At 40.5% G+C, this 14,756-nt stretch overlaps 1 protein-coding gene across 9 annotated transcripts in view; it reads left to right on the plus strand.

Annotated features, from left to right (window-relative positions):
* The window catches only part of LOC118617124 (LIM domain containing preferred translocation partner in lipoma), a 635,781-nt gene that overhangs the window by 263,286 nt on the left and 357,739 nt on the right, over positions 1 to 14,756 (plus strand). The gene's annotated exons all lie outside the window — the stretch shown is intronic.

Genomic DNA, 14,756 nt, shown 5'->3' on the forward strand with positions numbered 1-14,756 from the left:
AACACAACCCTGCCCAGACCTTGAGCTCAGCCCAGTGAGACCCAGGACAGCCTTATTGTTTACAGAACCCTAAGATAATAAAATTGCGTTGCTTTAAGTAATTTTCTATGATCATTTGTTGCAGCAACAATAGAAAATGAATGCGTAAACTATTATGTTGAAATTATCTCTTTATATGTTTGTTCTCTCCTCTAGACAATGGATTTCTCAATGGCAACACTGTTGTCTGTTTTAAAATATCATTTTAGCACTGTTCCACATTGAAGAAACACAACATTTCTTGTCAGACACTGGAGATAGCCAGTCTTTATTGCACGCACATGTACTATATCCCCAGCACTGCTCTAGTTATTGTGCTTTGAAAATTTTACTTATTCTATAGAAGCATTGTTTAACCTAACTAAATCTGAATTTTTCTATCTATAAAATGAATTCATGGGCTAGATCAGGGTTGGCAAACATTTGTAAGTCCAGACAGGAACTATTTTAGGTTTTGCTTGTCAGAAAGTCAACTACTCAGTTCTGCCCACAGAACACAAAAGCAGCCATGGAGTGATTATAAGTATGTGAATGACTATAGACACATTCCAATAAAACTTTATTTACAAAAACAGGAAATGGGCCGGATTTGGCAGCCCAACCCTTGTTTGCCAACCTGAAGACTAGCACAGCTCTTTATTCCGTTCACATTCCCTTCTAATCTGATAATTTGTGAGTTTATAAAGTTGCACCATTAGTGCCAGTTAAGCCATGACAGTGCCAGGACTGGGAGAGGTAACTCAAGTGACGTCATGGGTCTGTTTATAAGCAGCAGCATAATATTGCAGACTCGAGAGCCAGGAAGGGAACTGCCACCCTGTCCTTGGCAAACAGACCTGGGACAAATGCTCTTAAGGATGAGACATAAGGAGATCCTTGAATGCCAAGGCTGAGCTCACTGAACTTGAAACTCAGAGAACTGGAACTACTGTTGGAGCAATAAATCCATTGCCCTCGGAATGAAAGACCTTCCGAGGCAGCTGGCCAAATGAAGCAGGAGGAGGGGACGAGTTCCTCACTCAGCTAAATTATGTCTTTGGGCAGCCAGATCAGGTCTGCTAAAATAACAAGGTGCCTGAACTTCTGCCCAGAACATGTCACAAACGTTGCATCTGGGGCTCTCTTCTATCACATGACTTCCTAATCTGAGGGAGTGAAGAAAGCAGAGTGAATGAAATACAAAGAATGAGGTTTTTCTTGGAGTGCTTCCCTAGAGACAAAACTTGATTTTCAAGAGATTACTTGTTGAATTCTCTGTTCTAATTCAGAAAATGTAAGTTGATGGAAGATAAGCATCCAATAGCTTTTGGAGGCCTTTTGAAAGTTGCTACTGAGTGGGACTTGCCCATTGTAGACATGGGGATGTGGATTTATAGATCAAAGCTGGCAAAGAAAAGCCCCTCCAGAACTGACCAAGGGCATTGGGATTTGGGGATGTTCTTGTTTGTCGGACTTGCCTGGTTGTGGTGGTGGTGTTTTGACTTGGCAATTTCACTGGATTTTGAGGACAAAACTGCCCTCTTTGATGGATTCATCACAATAGCTTGTTTATGTCTTGCAAGTTGCTCAAGAACAGTTTGTCCATTAAAAAAAAAAAAAATGACCCAGTAATACTCCCAGATCCAAGGAAATGCCGGGTTAATCAGTTGCAGAAGCCCTTGATGTGCCAAGTTAGTGCCACCTCAGGGCTCCTCCCATGGTTTCTTTCCAAGATTTCTAAACATTCCGGGGAGAGCACACTATTTATTTATTTAGCTAAGACATGATTTTGCTATTGTTTTAGTTATAGTCTTTGTCTGCTTTTTGTCTCTCTTTGTCTTTACCCCAACTCTGGAACTACTGTATGTGAAGAGCCATATTGAGTACAGCATATACTTAGTAAATGATTACATTTTGTATTTGAATTTCTAAATGTGAAGAAAGTGTCTATGATCAAGTTGCATAGAGAATCGCCTCACAATACAAGTATTTTATATTTGTGTAGAACATTGTGTTTTTAAAAGTATTCTTAAATTTACCCTGGGCAGTATAAAGACAAGTACTGCTACGCACACTTTACAAAGAAGAAAAAAGAGGCTCAGAAGTTTCCTGATTTGCCCAAGTTCACACAGCTAGTAAATGGTTCAAGTCTAATGGACAGTGATGCATTTTAATACCAGAGTGCTTTTTCTTTCCACACCTAGGTCACCTAACTGAGTCACTGGTCCAGTCAAGAACATGTTTTGTTTGTAGAAATCATCTCCATGGGGATGTTTGTTCAATTCAACTGAGTCTCTCTTTTGCAATCTTTTATTTTCTTTCTCTTTCCTCTCTCTCTCTCTCTCTCTCTCTCTCTCACACACACACACACACACACACACACACCCATGCACATACATACCATATACATACACATAGTTTGAAACTGATATCTACGCAGTTTCTCAGGTTCTTCCTTCAAAGAATAATGTATTGGGCAAAGATTCAACTTGGAGTTGTCAAGAAACCATGCATATACCCACTCGACAAATATTTTCTTAAAGACTTCTCCATCTCAACTCTATGAGGCACTGAAGAGGTGCTGTTGGGCTGGAGTGATGAATCATACTTGATGGGTGCCCTCTAGGAATGCAGGGTGCAGTAAGGCAAATGGCTCTCATATTCTCAACAAAATGCACTGTGAATGTATACTAGAAATGCTGCAGAGGGTCGGGGTAGGGAGATGCCTTTGTCAAAGGGCAGCCAAGGAAGGCTGTGCAGAGTTGGCAGGTGACCTGGGCCTCCAAGAACAGCTTGGGTTCTGATGTGAAGAAATGGTACAGAGGGAAGTCCTGACAGAGTAAATTCTTAGTGTCAGGGAAGCCAAAGTATCAAGGAACAAATTCTTTGAGTCTGGGAAGCTAGTCAGGCAGATGAGTGGGTAGGTGGCTTAGCCAAAGCAAGCCCTCTGCAGTGCGAAACCCCCAGAGCTGCTGTTTGCTGCAGTAATCTCAAAGAATGCAGTCATCAGAGCATGCTAGGGGGTGGCCCGAGCTTGCTGTCCACTTCCTCCAAGGAGGCCCATCCTGTCTCAGGACTCTGCCTACCCAGAATGAGGTTCTGTTATATGTGGAAAGCCCAGAGCAGGGATTTTGATCAAAGGTCTAGAACTCCCAAACCATCTTTCTCTACAATTCCAGCACAGTTGCCATAGAATCAATTGACCATATACATGAGGTTTCATTTCTGGGCTCTCTATCCCATTGGTCTGTATATCTGTCCTTATGCCAGCGCCACACTGTTTTGATTTATGGTGAGTTTTGAAATCAGGAAGGGAGATTCCACCAATTCTGTCCTTCTTTTTAAAGATTGTTTTGGCTCTTTGGGGGCCAATGGGAGTTTTTAATTGGGCAACAATGTAAGAGATTTTTTGGAAAGGGCTAGGTTAGTAAGAAAGGAAACAGTTTAGGATGTTTCTTAAGAGTAGATATGAGGTAACTAGGCAGTAAGTATTTTGATGGTAGTAGATATGGTTGGGGAGCAGTAACTGGATTTGAAAATGTGGTTTAAGATAGTATACCTTCCTCTCTCTGTGTGGATGGGAGGGACAAAATGGAGAAAAGGGTTTTCTCCCACTCTTTTCTGATTGGGAGCATTGTAATGAGGTAAATAGAAAAATAGAAGATGCAAGAATAGGTAAGCAGGTATGTGGGTCAGGGTATCTGAATTCAGTGCTGAGCACAGGGCCAGATCGAGGTGCAAGTGGACACGCCCTGCCGTCACTCAGAGATGCAGACATGGCATACATGAGTGCCATGGTTATTTTGGGTATTGGGTTGCTTATAAATGGTATATTCATTTAGAATTGCTGTTTTTTAATGTAATGCAAATCAAGGCATGTGACTGGGGCATGGAGATCTGGTTAAAGGTAATTTCAGGAAGCTCCTGTGCCTTGCCTTAGCCAAGAGTACACAGAATGCTCGTGCTGTTGACATGTGTTTTATTTTGAAGTGACTGTTATTACTAGGGTCTGGAATCCTTAGCCTTGATCTCTTGGAGCCCAATGTTCCTGTTCTCTAGCTGAGAGGGACTAATTCACCATCTTGTGTTGTAAACACTCACTCATTTTAACTGATTACACCTCCAATGATTCTCAAATCAGTAAAATTACTAATTGCTATTCCTTACACATCAAAGAGTGAATCCTGAATAATTAACCCCAAATAAAATTAGATGAATTGGCCCTTTTAATTAGAGTCCCTGCTGCTGTTTGTTCTGAGCTTCCTTTTCTTACTGTTAAGAGACTTTTAAAATGATTAAAACTGTTTAAGACTTAAACAGCCAGTGACCTTTTAATACAATATAAATCCATGAAAGCAATATTTTAGCTAGCAGGTGGTGAAGTAAATTTTTAGAGCAAGTACCTGTCAGCTCCTGTATTCCTTTGAAAAAAAAAAAAAAATACATGCCAAAAAACAACCACCTTGAAATGAAATGAGTGTCTGATTATTTTTAAAGCATTTGTGCATTTGCTGAGCCTCAGACTTGATGAAATGGCAAGGTTGAGGGAGAGTGTGTAATGGTTGGCATTCATTTTTGTTGCTGTTAATCCTCACCCAAGGATATTTTTTCCATTGATTTTTAGAGAGAGTGGAAGGGAGGGAGGGAAGGAGAGAGAGGGAGAGGAACATCGATGTGAGAGAGACATTGATTGGTTGCCTCCCACACGTGTCCTGACCAAGGCTGGGGATCAGACCTGGAACTGAAACTCAGGTACATGCCCTTGACAAGGAATCAAACCCACGGCCCTCCGGTGTCCAGGCCGATGCTCTGGCAGTTGGCATTGTTTTGTGGAAATAGTAACAAGAATTTCTCAATGAGAAGAATCTGATGGCATTTGCGCATAAAAGAACACTGGAGAAATTACAGAAGGTCCTGGTCTCATATATTCATTCTCATCCTCAAGGAGTCTCCTGACGCAGGGGAGGGGCTCCAGCTGTGGGGAAGGGAAGCTCTGTGGGATCTCACCGCTGCTCCCCAGGCTAAGGTCACTGCATTCAGCCTGGGTCTTGTTGAAGACGTGCCATGTGCTTCTGATCATCTGTGTCAGGCCCTCTACCTCGTAAGGCCCTCTTCCCTGCTCCACAGTCTTCCCAGGTCGTAGGGGCAGAGCCAGATTCCTCCTCTTTCCCAAGAGGCCTTAGCTTGTCGCACTGAACTGCCATGAGCTGTGGTAAATGATCCCCAGCTAGGAGGCAGGAGATTTGGGGTTACGGTGCTTTCTTGGGATGGTTCTACACTATTGGACTGTTTTATTTTACCACAGTGATCGAAACTTCTCCATCTATAAAGTAAGAGGATTAGACTAGGTCAAAGACGTTTTTCTTAAAAACAAACAAACAAACAAACAAACAAATAAATTGACTTTTCGTCCTGAAATAATTTCAGACTTGACACAAATGTTGAAAAGTAGTTGAAAGGGTTCTCATTTAGCCTTTCTCTAGTTTAGTGAATGTCGATGTCTTACATAATCACAGTACAGTTACCCAAACCAGGTAATTAACACTGACACAATACTACGTGCTAATATGTAGACTTTATTCAGAGTTTATCAGTTTTCTTATTAATATACATTTTCTGGTCTAGGATCCTACCCTGGGTCACAGGTCACTTGTTGCTGCGTCTCCTTATATTCTTTAACCCAGAATAGTTCCTCAGTCTTAAGTTTGTTTTCATGGAGGCCAGTGACTCTCAACCAGGGCTACTATCAGACTCATCCGGGAAGCTTGTCAAAATGCTTGTATCTGTCTCACCACAACGGTCTGATTGAAGAATTCTACAGCAAGGACTGATTGTATGCAGTATGAGAAAGTGAGATTTTGATGCACACCCCCAGGTAAAAGTCAGAAATGTTGCATCAGGGATTCACATGTTGAGGTTTTTTTTTCCATGTACATACTATCTCTTCCTCCTCTTTCTTCATTTTCCTCCTCTTCCTCTATTCCCATCTCTCCTTGATGGGAGATGATCTGATGCTCCAACATTTCTGGAGGACCTGGAGGAGTTTCTAAGATAACTTGTGGGCTATAAATACTTTTAAGACCTCTGTATAGATCTTTTATTGCAGAAGAAACATCAAAGCAGTACATATGATTACAATGTTTCCAGAGGTGAGGGTGCCCCCATAACCAGGAGGTAATTTGGGGATGAAGACTTAGTATTTGTGTTTAAAGATGTGTTTTGAGTAAGATAATGTGTAACAACAACAACAACAACAACAACAACAACAGGAAAAGGGTGGCTATTTTGGACTAATGGTATTAACTGTGCAACTATAAATATCATGCAGGACCTGTTACACCAAAACTGTAATATATTGGCCTTATGTCAATAATTAGAAAAGGACAAAGTTTTCAATCATAAAATACATGTGTTCATTCTTTCAGAGTTCAATTCAATGTAATGCAATGGAGATTTGGAATTATAATATTGACAGTATGACCATTTATTAAGCATCTCCTATGTGCTATAAATGCTCCATGTAGAGATTAGTAAAACAGAGGGCCTGCCCTCAAGGAGCTTATAATGTAGGAGAAACCAATTGATTTGCAATTAAACTAACAAAGAGCAGAATATGTGCTCTAATGAAAGAGCTAAGTCAAGAAGGAACACTCTTTTGTCATTCAAAATGAGGATGGTTCACTCTATCTAGATATAGCAGTAGTGAAATAAGTCAGATGAACTACTTAAAGTATTTTTATTGTAAAATCACACTCCCTCAAGCTACATCACCACCTTTGGAGGGAAGGAAAGCATCTGGTTGAATGGCCACCCAGGGTGAGGTCCCATCTCTAAAGGAAAGGGATATTTTTGGTAGTCTATCAGCCAACTGATGCTTGTTTTCCAGCTTCTCCTTTCAGTGGTAGATTTCATATTTTTTGTTACCTTGGACCGTTGCCTCATTCTCTGTCCATATCATAGGTTTTTAACAACTTTTATTTCATTTTTAAACTGCAGGAATTTCACTTTTTGGTGTTGGGCTGAAGATAACTCAATGGCTGGTAGCAGATTGATGCTTAGGTTTAACTCATTGTTTTATTTATTTTGAATGCCCATATTTGGTATTCAACGATGTGGTTTGTTGTTTGGGTAGCAATTACCATGTTTTTGTAAGACAAATGATACTTGGTGGATTCAAAAATGCTATTTGGTTCTGGTCCATTTGTTGAACCAAACTGTCCTTCTAAATTTACATCATTCGAAAATCATTTAATGTTTTTGACTAAGGAATTGAATTTGTTTTTCAGCATATGGAAACCACTGTGACAGAGAAATAGCATATGGTTAGATGTAATAATGCAGAAAGGTATTTCACCTTCATACAGACTAGTGACTTGTGGTTAAACATGAGAACTGTTGAACTCAATAAAGACCCAGGGATTCTGCATTAGCTAAATGTAGAGTGAAACTGTCCATTTGAAAATCAGGCAGACTTCATCTACTTTAGGATAATAATTCTCCTTGCTTTTAATTTGAGAATTTCAAAGAGTATTTCAAGCTAAGTTATTTAGAAAGATGACAAAGACATTACATTTTGGCTTGGGTAAATATAGTGGTGCATTAAAATTAAACACTGGGCTTCGACTAGATTCTATAATTCATTTCAAAGTATCTTCCTTTTGATTTTTTATAAGTGCATGCTTGTAATTCACATTTGTTGCATAACAATGAAACCCAAAAGAGAAGGAATAAAAAAATCAACTCATCATTGCTCAAGCTGTAGACAACCCCTGTTAGCATAGAGGTTTTCCTAAAAAAGGACCATATTATAAACACTATTCAGTAGCCCACCTTTCCCCCTCACATGATAATATATTGGAAACCTACTCCCTCACTAGACTAATGTCTTGGTTCAAACACACCCTAATGAGGCCTTTCTCAGCCTTTCAACCTGTTTTCTTTAGAATTGCAGCATTCCTCCACCACCACCACTGTCTCGTCCTCTCTCCCTGTTCTATATTTCTAGGTAGTAGATGTCACCTATATTAAGAATCTTTAATTTATCTTTAAGTATTATTCTCCTCCTGATGGAGTTTAAGTTTCATGACCATAGCACATTTTGTTTTATTTATTTACTTAATTAATTTATTTTAGTTAATTGGTTTGATCTCTCCTTAGTGTCGAGAATAACGCCTAACATGTAGAAAGCACTCAGTCAGTGTAGAAATAGACGTCAGATATAGGTCAACATCATCATCATTTTAATGACTGCGTGGTTTTCTTGTGTTAGACTGCAATTTATGTTTTTAATCAATAGTTGATCAATAGAAGATTCTGATGACTTTGATTATATTTCATTGTGATGAAGATTCTTTTTTTTAATATATTTTATTTCTTTTATTGATTTGAGAGAGAGAGGAAGGGAGAGGGAGAGAGAGATAGAAACATCCATGAGAGAGGACATCGATCGGCCGCCTCCTTCATGCCCCCATTGGGGATTTGGCCCACAACCTGGGCATATGCCTTGACCAGGAATCAAACCAGCAACCTCTTGGTGTAAGGATCAATGCTCAACCACTGAGCCACACCGGCCAGGTGTGATGAAGATTCTTCAACATGCTTCTCTGTACACTTTTCCATTACTTCTTCAGTAGGATAACTTATAAAAAGTGCTATTACTGCATCAAAGTGTGTAAATATTTTTATGACTTTTTTTTTTGAGAAAAGTTTTATTTTTAACATTTATGTCCAGAGAGTAGTATTGCATCATGACATAAAAGGTTATTTTTTTACTTTGGGTTTTGGTCAACAAAGGTTCAAAGTCACTGTTTTAACTGCTTTGATCTGCAGAGTGACACACGAAGTGGATATTATCCTCATTTCATAGGTGAGGAAAATCTCACCGGGGATGGTGGCATTGCCTTGTCTGAAGCAAAGGGTCGAACTGGGGTTTGCGTTTTAAGTTTTTGGTCTCGGCATTTTGTACTCTTTTCTTTCAAACATATTTTCTTTCTCTATTTGTTTCTGTTAATGGACATGAATAACTGTCTCTACTTCAACATTATTATGTGCTCATCATAATTAATATTTTTTTCACCTCCGTGTGTGTGTTCCAACCTAATCTCTTACGTGCTCATAATTTAAATTCTTAATTTGAGGAGCCCCTAAGTGAGTTCACGTATACTTACCTTAAAGTTTAGATTTTCCTTAAGCAACCAAAGGTTCTCTCCATGAGAACATGGAGAGCCAACAGGTGCCAGCCGGAAGAGCCTAGCGCCGTGCTGCTCGGTGTGGAGTGCATGTGACCACACCTGCCTCATTGGGGAGCTGACCCAGCGTCTACCCTTCACCTATATTCCATTGATGATCTGACCACTGATGTTTGAGAAGCGCCTGAGGCATCAGGCCTTTAAAAAAAATATTAAATGGCTTTCTATTTATTTCATTATTCATCCTGAATGTACTGAGAGTGTACAATGGCCCAAACCTTGTGCCAGGTGATGGGGCTATAAAGATAAATTATGAGTGGGCTCTACTTGTTAGAAGCTTCAGTTCTAACCAGGAGAGAGGGATCACATGGCTGGAAATGCAGTCAAGAGATGCTCTGACAGAGCTGTTATGAGGCACTGAGGAAGCTGCTGTAGGAATTCCTGTGTTTGTGTGTAGGGTTACATGGATGTATGGATGAAGAAGAGAATGACTTTTTTTTTAACCGTAGTAAATGAATCTAGACTTTAGTTGATGATCTGAGCTTAATTACTCACTTGTGTTTTTCTACTGCAATCACACCTAACCAGTACCTCACCACATTCTATGCTGGTTAATTCTTGTTGTTATTATTATTATTATTTCACCTAATGAGGCCCTTATTCCATGAAGGGATAACAAGCTCCTTGTTCGGGTACCCTTCATATATGCCTACCCATACTACCAGGGTAATACAGGGGTGGTAACTCAGCTACTACCGGTGAGCCACCTTGTTCTCAGGGTCACTCACTGCCTTTTACCTCTAGGCTAGAAAGGGGAGCTTGAAAAAATATGCATAGCTGGCTGGGTTCTTGGGAGCTTTCCTCACTCTTTTTTCTAGTGAACAGTATGCACAACAGGCTATTTTCTGAAGTTAATTGGCATAAACAGCACTTGGGAATCAGGGATATAATACTTGATTTGCCCAGCTCACCCTTTAACTGCCTCATGGTGCTACCTCTGGTACAAAGGGGAAAAATCAGTGAGCTGAATGCTGAGAGATGCTATGGAGGACGTTGAGTGAGATCCTTTCTAGCTTTCGCCAAGGCAGAGGAAGGGTCCAATTCCAGCTCTGTGTTTTCCTAGCTGCATAACATTGAGTAAACCTTCTTACCTGGTAATGGATGAATACATGTACTTTGCCTGAGGTGGGCTTTGAATGGCAGGAAAAGGGGGAAGATAGATCTCTGTCTGTGACGACTTCTCTTCTAAAACCAAATGTTTCTACCTGAGATGTTATGTATCGCTGCACTGTCCCCATTGCCTGATGCTGTGATCCTTTTGGCTTGCCTGTTGGATTTGTTCAATGCCCCTGTGACGCACAGGGTCTGGGAGTTCCCTCTCAGGGTCTGCCCTGCAGTGAAGGTCTAGAGCCTGACACAGTTGTTTGGAAGGTACTGCAGCTGGTTCTGTTCAGCTGCTTTTCTCCAGGAGGGTTATCACCTACCTAGGCACCTAGGACAGATGTTGTCTGCTTGTTTTAAAAGAACGTAATGGAAAGTATCCCCTTTCTTCACCACACTGACACAACACGTACACACACACAGATACACACACTCGGTTCTTTCTGTTTTGCCATCTCCTATAAATGTGGAAAATTTGCCTTCTCTCTTAAGCTGAAGTTTGTTTGTTTTTTGTTTTTTTAATAAATCCTCACCCAAGGACATTTTTGCACTTATCTTCAGATAGAGAGGGAGGAAGAGAGAGAGAGAGAAACATCAATGTGAGAGAGACACATTGACTGGTTGCCACCCACACACGGGGACAAACCACAACTGAGGTACGTGCCCTTAGTGGGAACCAAACCTGGGACTCTCTGGTCCACGGGCTGATGCTCTAACCATTGAGCAAAACCGGCCAGGGCAAGCTGAACTTATTCTTACTGTAACTTAGAGGCATTTTCCTGTTTACTTGCCTGTTAGAATGGTGAGCTAAAGTCAGAATTCTCACAATAGTTCTTAGTCTGATTTGTGATAGTTATTTAGCCTTTTCCATTCCAAATATCTCAGACTTTTGCTTCCCTCCAAAGGACCCATTGTCTTTTCTATTCCTGTATCACGTGTGTCTGTTTTGAAGACATTTACCACTCTTGCACGTCACTTGAAAATGTGAGCTCCACTCTGAGGAACTCACTAAGAAGTCTATGGCTTGAAGACCCGAACGCTTTGCTCTAACTTTATAGCTGAACGAAATAAGGCACATGATTATTATGAGGTCATCACTGGGGTTTTTAAAAATCTAATTTTTCCCAGAATATACAGTCTAGATTTTTGTTGTTTACAAATTACTTCTTTTTAAAAATACATTCCATTTTTATTTTCTGTTCCTTTTCACTCTCCCATGTCATCAACCTTGCCTCACTGTGTTTAATTTCTGTGACAGAAGTGTAGTCGGGAAGTATATAGTTGGAGGGGGCCTGAAAGACAGGCAGTTAGGTGTGCTTTCTAGTCATAGACCCATTTTATGTGAAAATTTGGACTGTTTATGTGCTTTTTGTGGGCCTCTGTTTATACTGTTATAAAATGACCTCCAAGATTCATTCAGTGCTGATCCTATTTAATGCTGACAGTTCTCTGTGACATAATAGGATTTGTAGAAGTAGATGATGCTCAGAAATCTTCTTTTAAGCCCTGGCCGGTTTGGCTCAGCGGTTAGAGTGTCGGCCTGCGGTCCTGAGAGACCCGGGTTCGGTTCCCGCTAAGGGCGCGTACCTCGGTTGCAGTTTGTCCCCGGCCCTGGTCGGTTGTGCGGGTGGCAGCCACTCGATGTGTTCCTTTCACATCGATGTTTCTCTCTCTCTCTCTCTGTTCCTCTCTCTCCCTCCCACTCTACCTGAACAAAAAAAATGGAAAAATGTCCCCAGGTGAGGATAAAAAAAAAAAAAAAAAAAGAAATCTTCTTTTAAGTGGCATATGAAGAACACATAGGTACGGGTAGGACATTTGAACCTGAAAATTAGGCTGTGAACTAGAATTTGACAATTAAGTCTCCATCAACCTGATCACCTTTGCTGATCACTTAAGATCTCATTGTGTGCATTCTCCTCATATGTTAAGATAGTATATATGATATTATTGATTTGTTAGAGAGAGAGGAAGGGATAGAGAATTAGAAACATTGATGTGAGAGAGATACATTGGTCGCCTGCATCCTGCACACCCCGTACTGGGGATTGAGCCTGCAACCCAGGCATGTGCCCTGACTGGGAATCAAACCAGGAACTCTCAGTCCATGGGACAAGCTCAATCCATTGAGCCACACTGCCTGGGCTGTCATGATTTTTAAAAGTCAGAAAAGGACTTGGTGACGATTCTTTGTATTTAACAGATTTTATAATATTTTTTAGTGCAGTGTTTAGCCAAATGAAGGCCAAATGAGTTTCTCAATCCTGGCTATACATTAGAATCAATAAGGTTTTAACGAAATACTAACATCTGACTCTTGCTCCCTACTCCCTTTCCCCATCCACATCATCCTAATTGAATTGAGGTGAGATGGAGTTTTGGCATCAATGTCTATGGAAAAGCTTTCTTGGTGACTCTAGTTAGTAGGCAATGTTTAGAACTACTGGCTGGAGTTAAGAAAGGTTCATGAGACTTATAACCCTAATAAGGATATGGACAAAATATGTCTTGAAATTAGTGTACTCAGAAGGGTAAGAGAAATAGAAATGTTTCTTTATAACATAGTCACTGAATTTTACTAATCTTTTGGGGTCGAAGGTAGAAATAACAATGTGGTACTTTACTTAATGCAGTACTTCTCAAAGTGTGGTCCCAAGACCAATAGCATCAGCATCAGCATCACCTGGGCATTTATTAGAAATGCAAATTATTGCCCCACTGGTGTGGCTCAGTGGTTGAGCATTGACCCATGCACCAAGAGGCTGCTGGTTCGATTCCCAGTCAGAGCACATGCCCAGGTTGTGGGCCCAATCCCCAGTGGGGAGGGGCATGCAGGAGGTGGCCAATTGATGTTCTCTCATCGACATTTCTCTCTCTCTCTCCCTCTCCCTTTCTCTCTCTCTAAAATCAATAAAGGAAAAAAAAAAAAAAGAATGCAAATTATTGAGCCTTACCCCAGACCTACTGAATCGGAAAGTGTGGGGGTAGGACCCAAGAATCTATGTTTGAACAAGACTTTCCAGAGATCCAGATGAATCTTAAAGTTTGAGAACCATCAGCATAGAGAGTTTTGTTGGAGTAAGAGGTAGTGTATGGGCATCTTAGCACACCGCCTGGTGCACTGTAAGAGTCCAAAGAGCAGAGTACTCTAAAGAGAGTGTTTGGCTGCTTGATAGTTGAATTTGGTGGGGAACGAGACTCACAGTGGAGACTATTCTCCCAGCTCCGGGACTGCTATTTACAAGGCAAACGGAGCCCACCCAAACCATCTGAAGGTGTATCAGACCAAACAATCTAAGTCATCATCCTTTCACTGAGCAATTTTGCCTGAAGACTTAACTTGCGATGCTTTGGTGCTATCCGAAAGCAACTCACTGAGTGACAGAGACTGCAACCCCACCACTAAGTTTTAAACTGCTGAAATGGAAGGAAAAGCTACTTATCCATACATAGAGGAAATAATGTTTCCAACATATTTAAAGTATTATTTTTAAAAGGTGGAAGAGGTAGGGGGATAAATGGTGATGGACGAAGACTCATCTTGGGGTGGTGAACACACAACCCAGTGTACAGATGATGTGTTGTGGAACTGTACACCTGAAATGTGTTACGTAGTCACTCCAATAAATTTGATTAAAGGGGAAAAAAAGGAAAAGGACAAATATTCTTTTTTTTTTTAGTGCGAGTTTTCTTTTCCTAATAGAATTTCTTGCAGAGTATTTAAAAAAGATTCTGTATCATGACTCCATAGAGCTCTTGGAGATATGTCTATACCTCAAATCGGCGATAAGGCACATTCTTCCAACAACTCAAACTTCAGTAAGCTGTTCATGTTGGTCAGCACTCTTGGGGTTTTTCATTGTCCTAGAGCCTTATTACTTTCTACCTGGATTGCATGTAGATTACCAAATCAATATTTCTTATTCTTGTTTCTTAAAACCTTCCCTGCATGTACTTTTTGATTAGTCTTTAGTAAACCATGTAGCAACCACAGAAGTCCTCGATGGATCCCTAGTGCACGCATGATGGAATTCAAGCTCTTCACTAGTCGTACAACATGCTTAAAAGCTTACTTTGTCACTGTCCTAATTTTTATAACCTACTAGTTTATTTTTCTTTCTCTACTTATGCTATATTGTCACTTGCTCTTTATTTTGTAGGCTCTAACATTTTTTTTTTTTAATCTCTATGCCTTATCCCTCTCTCCTTCTACCTAGAGTGGACTTAACCTCTGCATCATCCTGTTCGAGAACAATTTAAATGCTCAGTCCAGCCTGCCTTGATTCTCCACCTGGGCATAAGGTTTCTTTCATCTTGGCTTCCAGAAGAGCTTGTTTGTACATCTTAATAAATTGCATCTTGTATTATCCTTACTTGTGTACTTATTTT

The sequence above is a fragment of the Molossus molossus genome, unplaced genomic scaffold (genome assembly GCF_014108415.1).
Source record: "Molossus molossus isolate mMolMol1 unplaced genomic scaffold, mMolMol1.p scaffold_m16_p_5, whole genome shotgun sequence".
Lineage (NCBI taxonomy): Eukaryota > Metazoa > Chordata > Mammalia > Chiroptera > Molossidae > Molossus > Molossus molossus.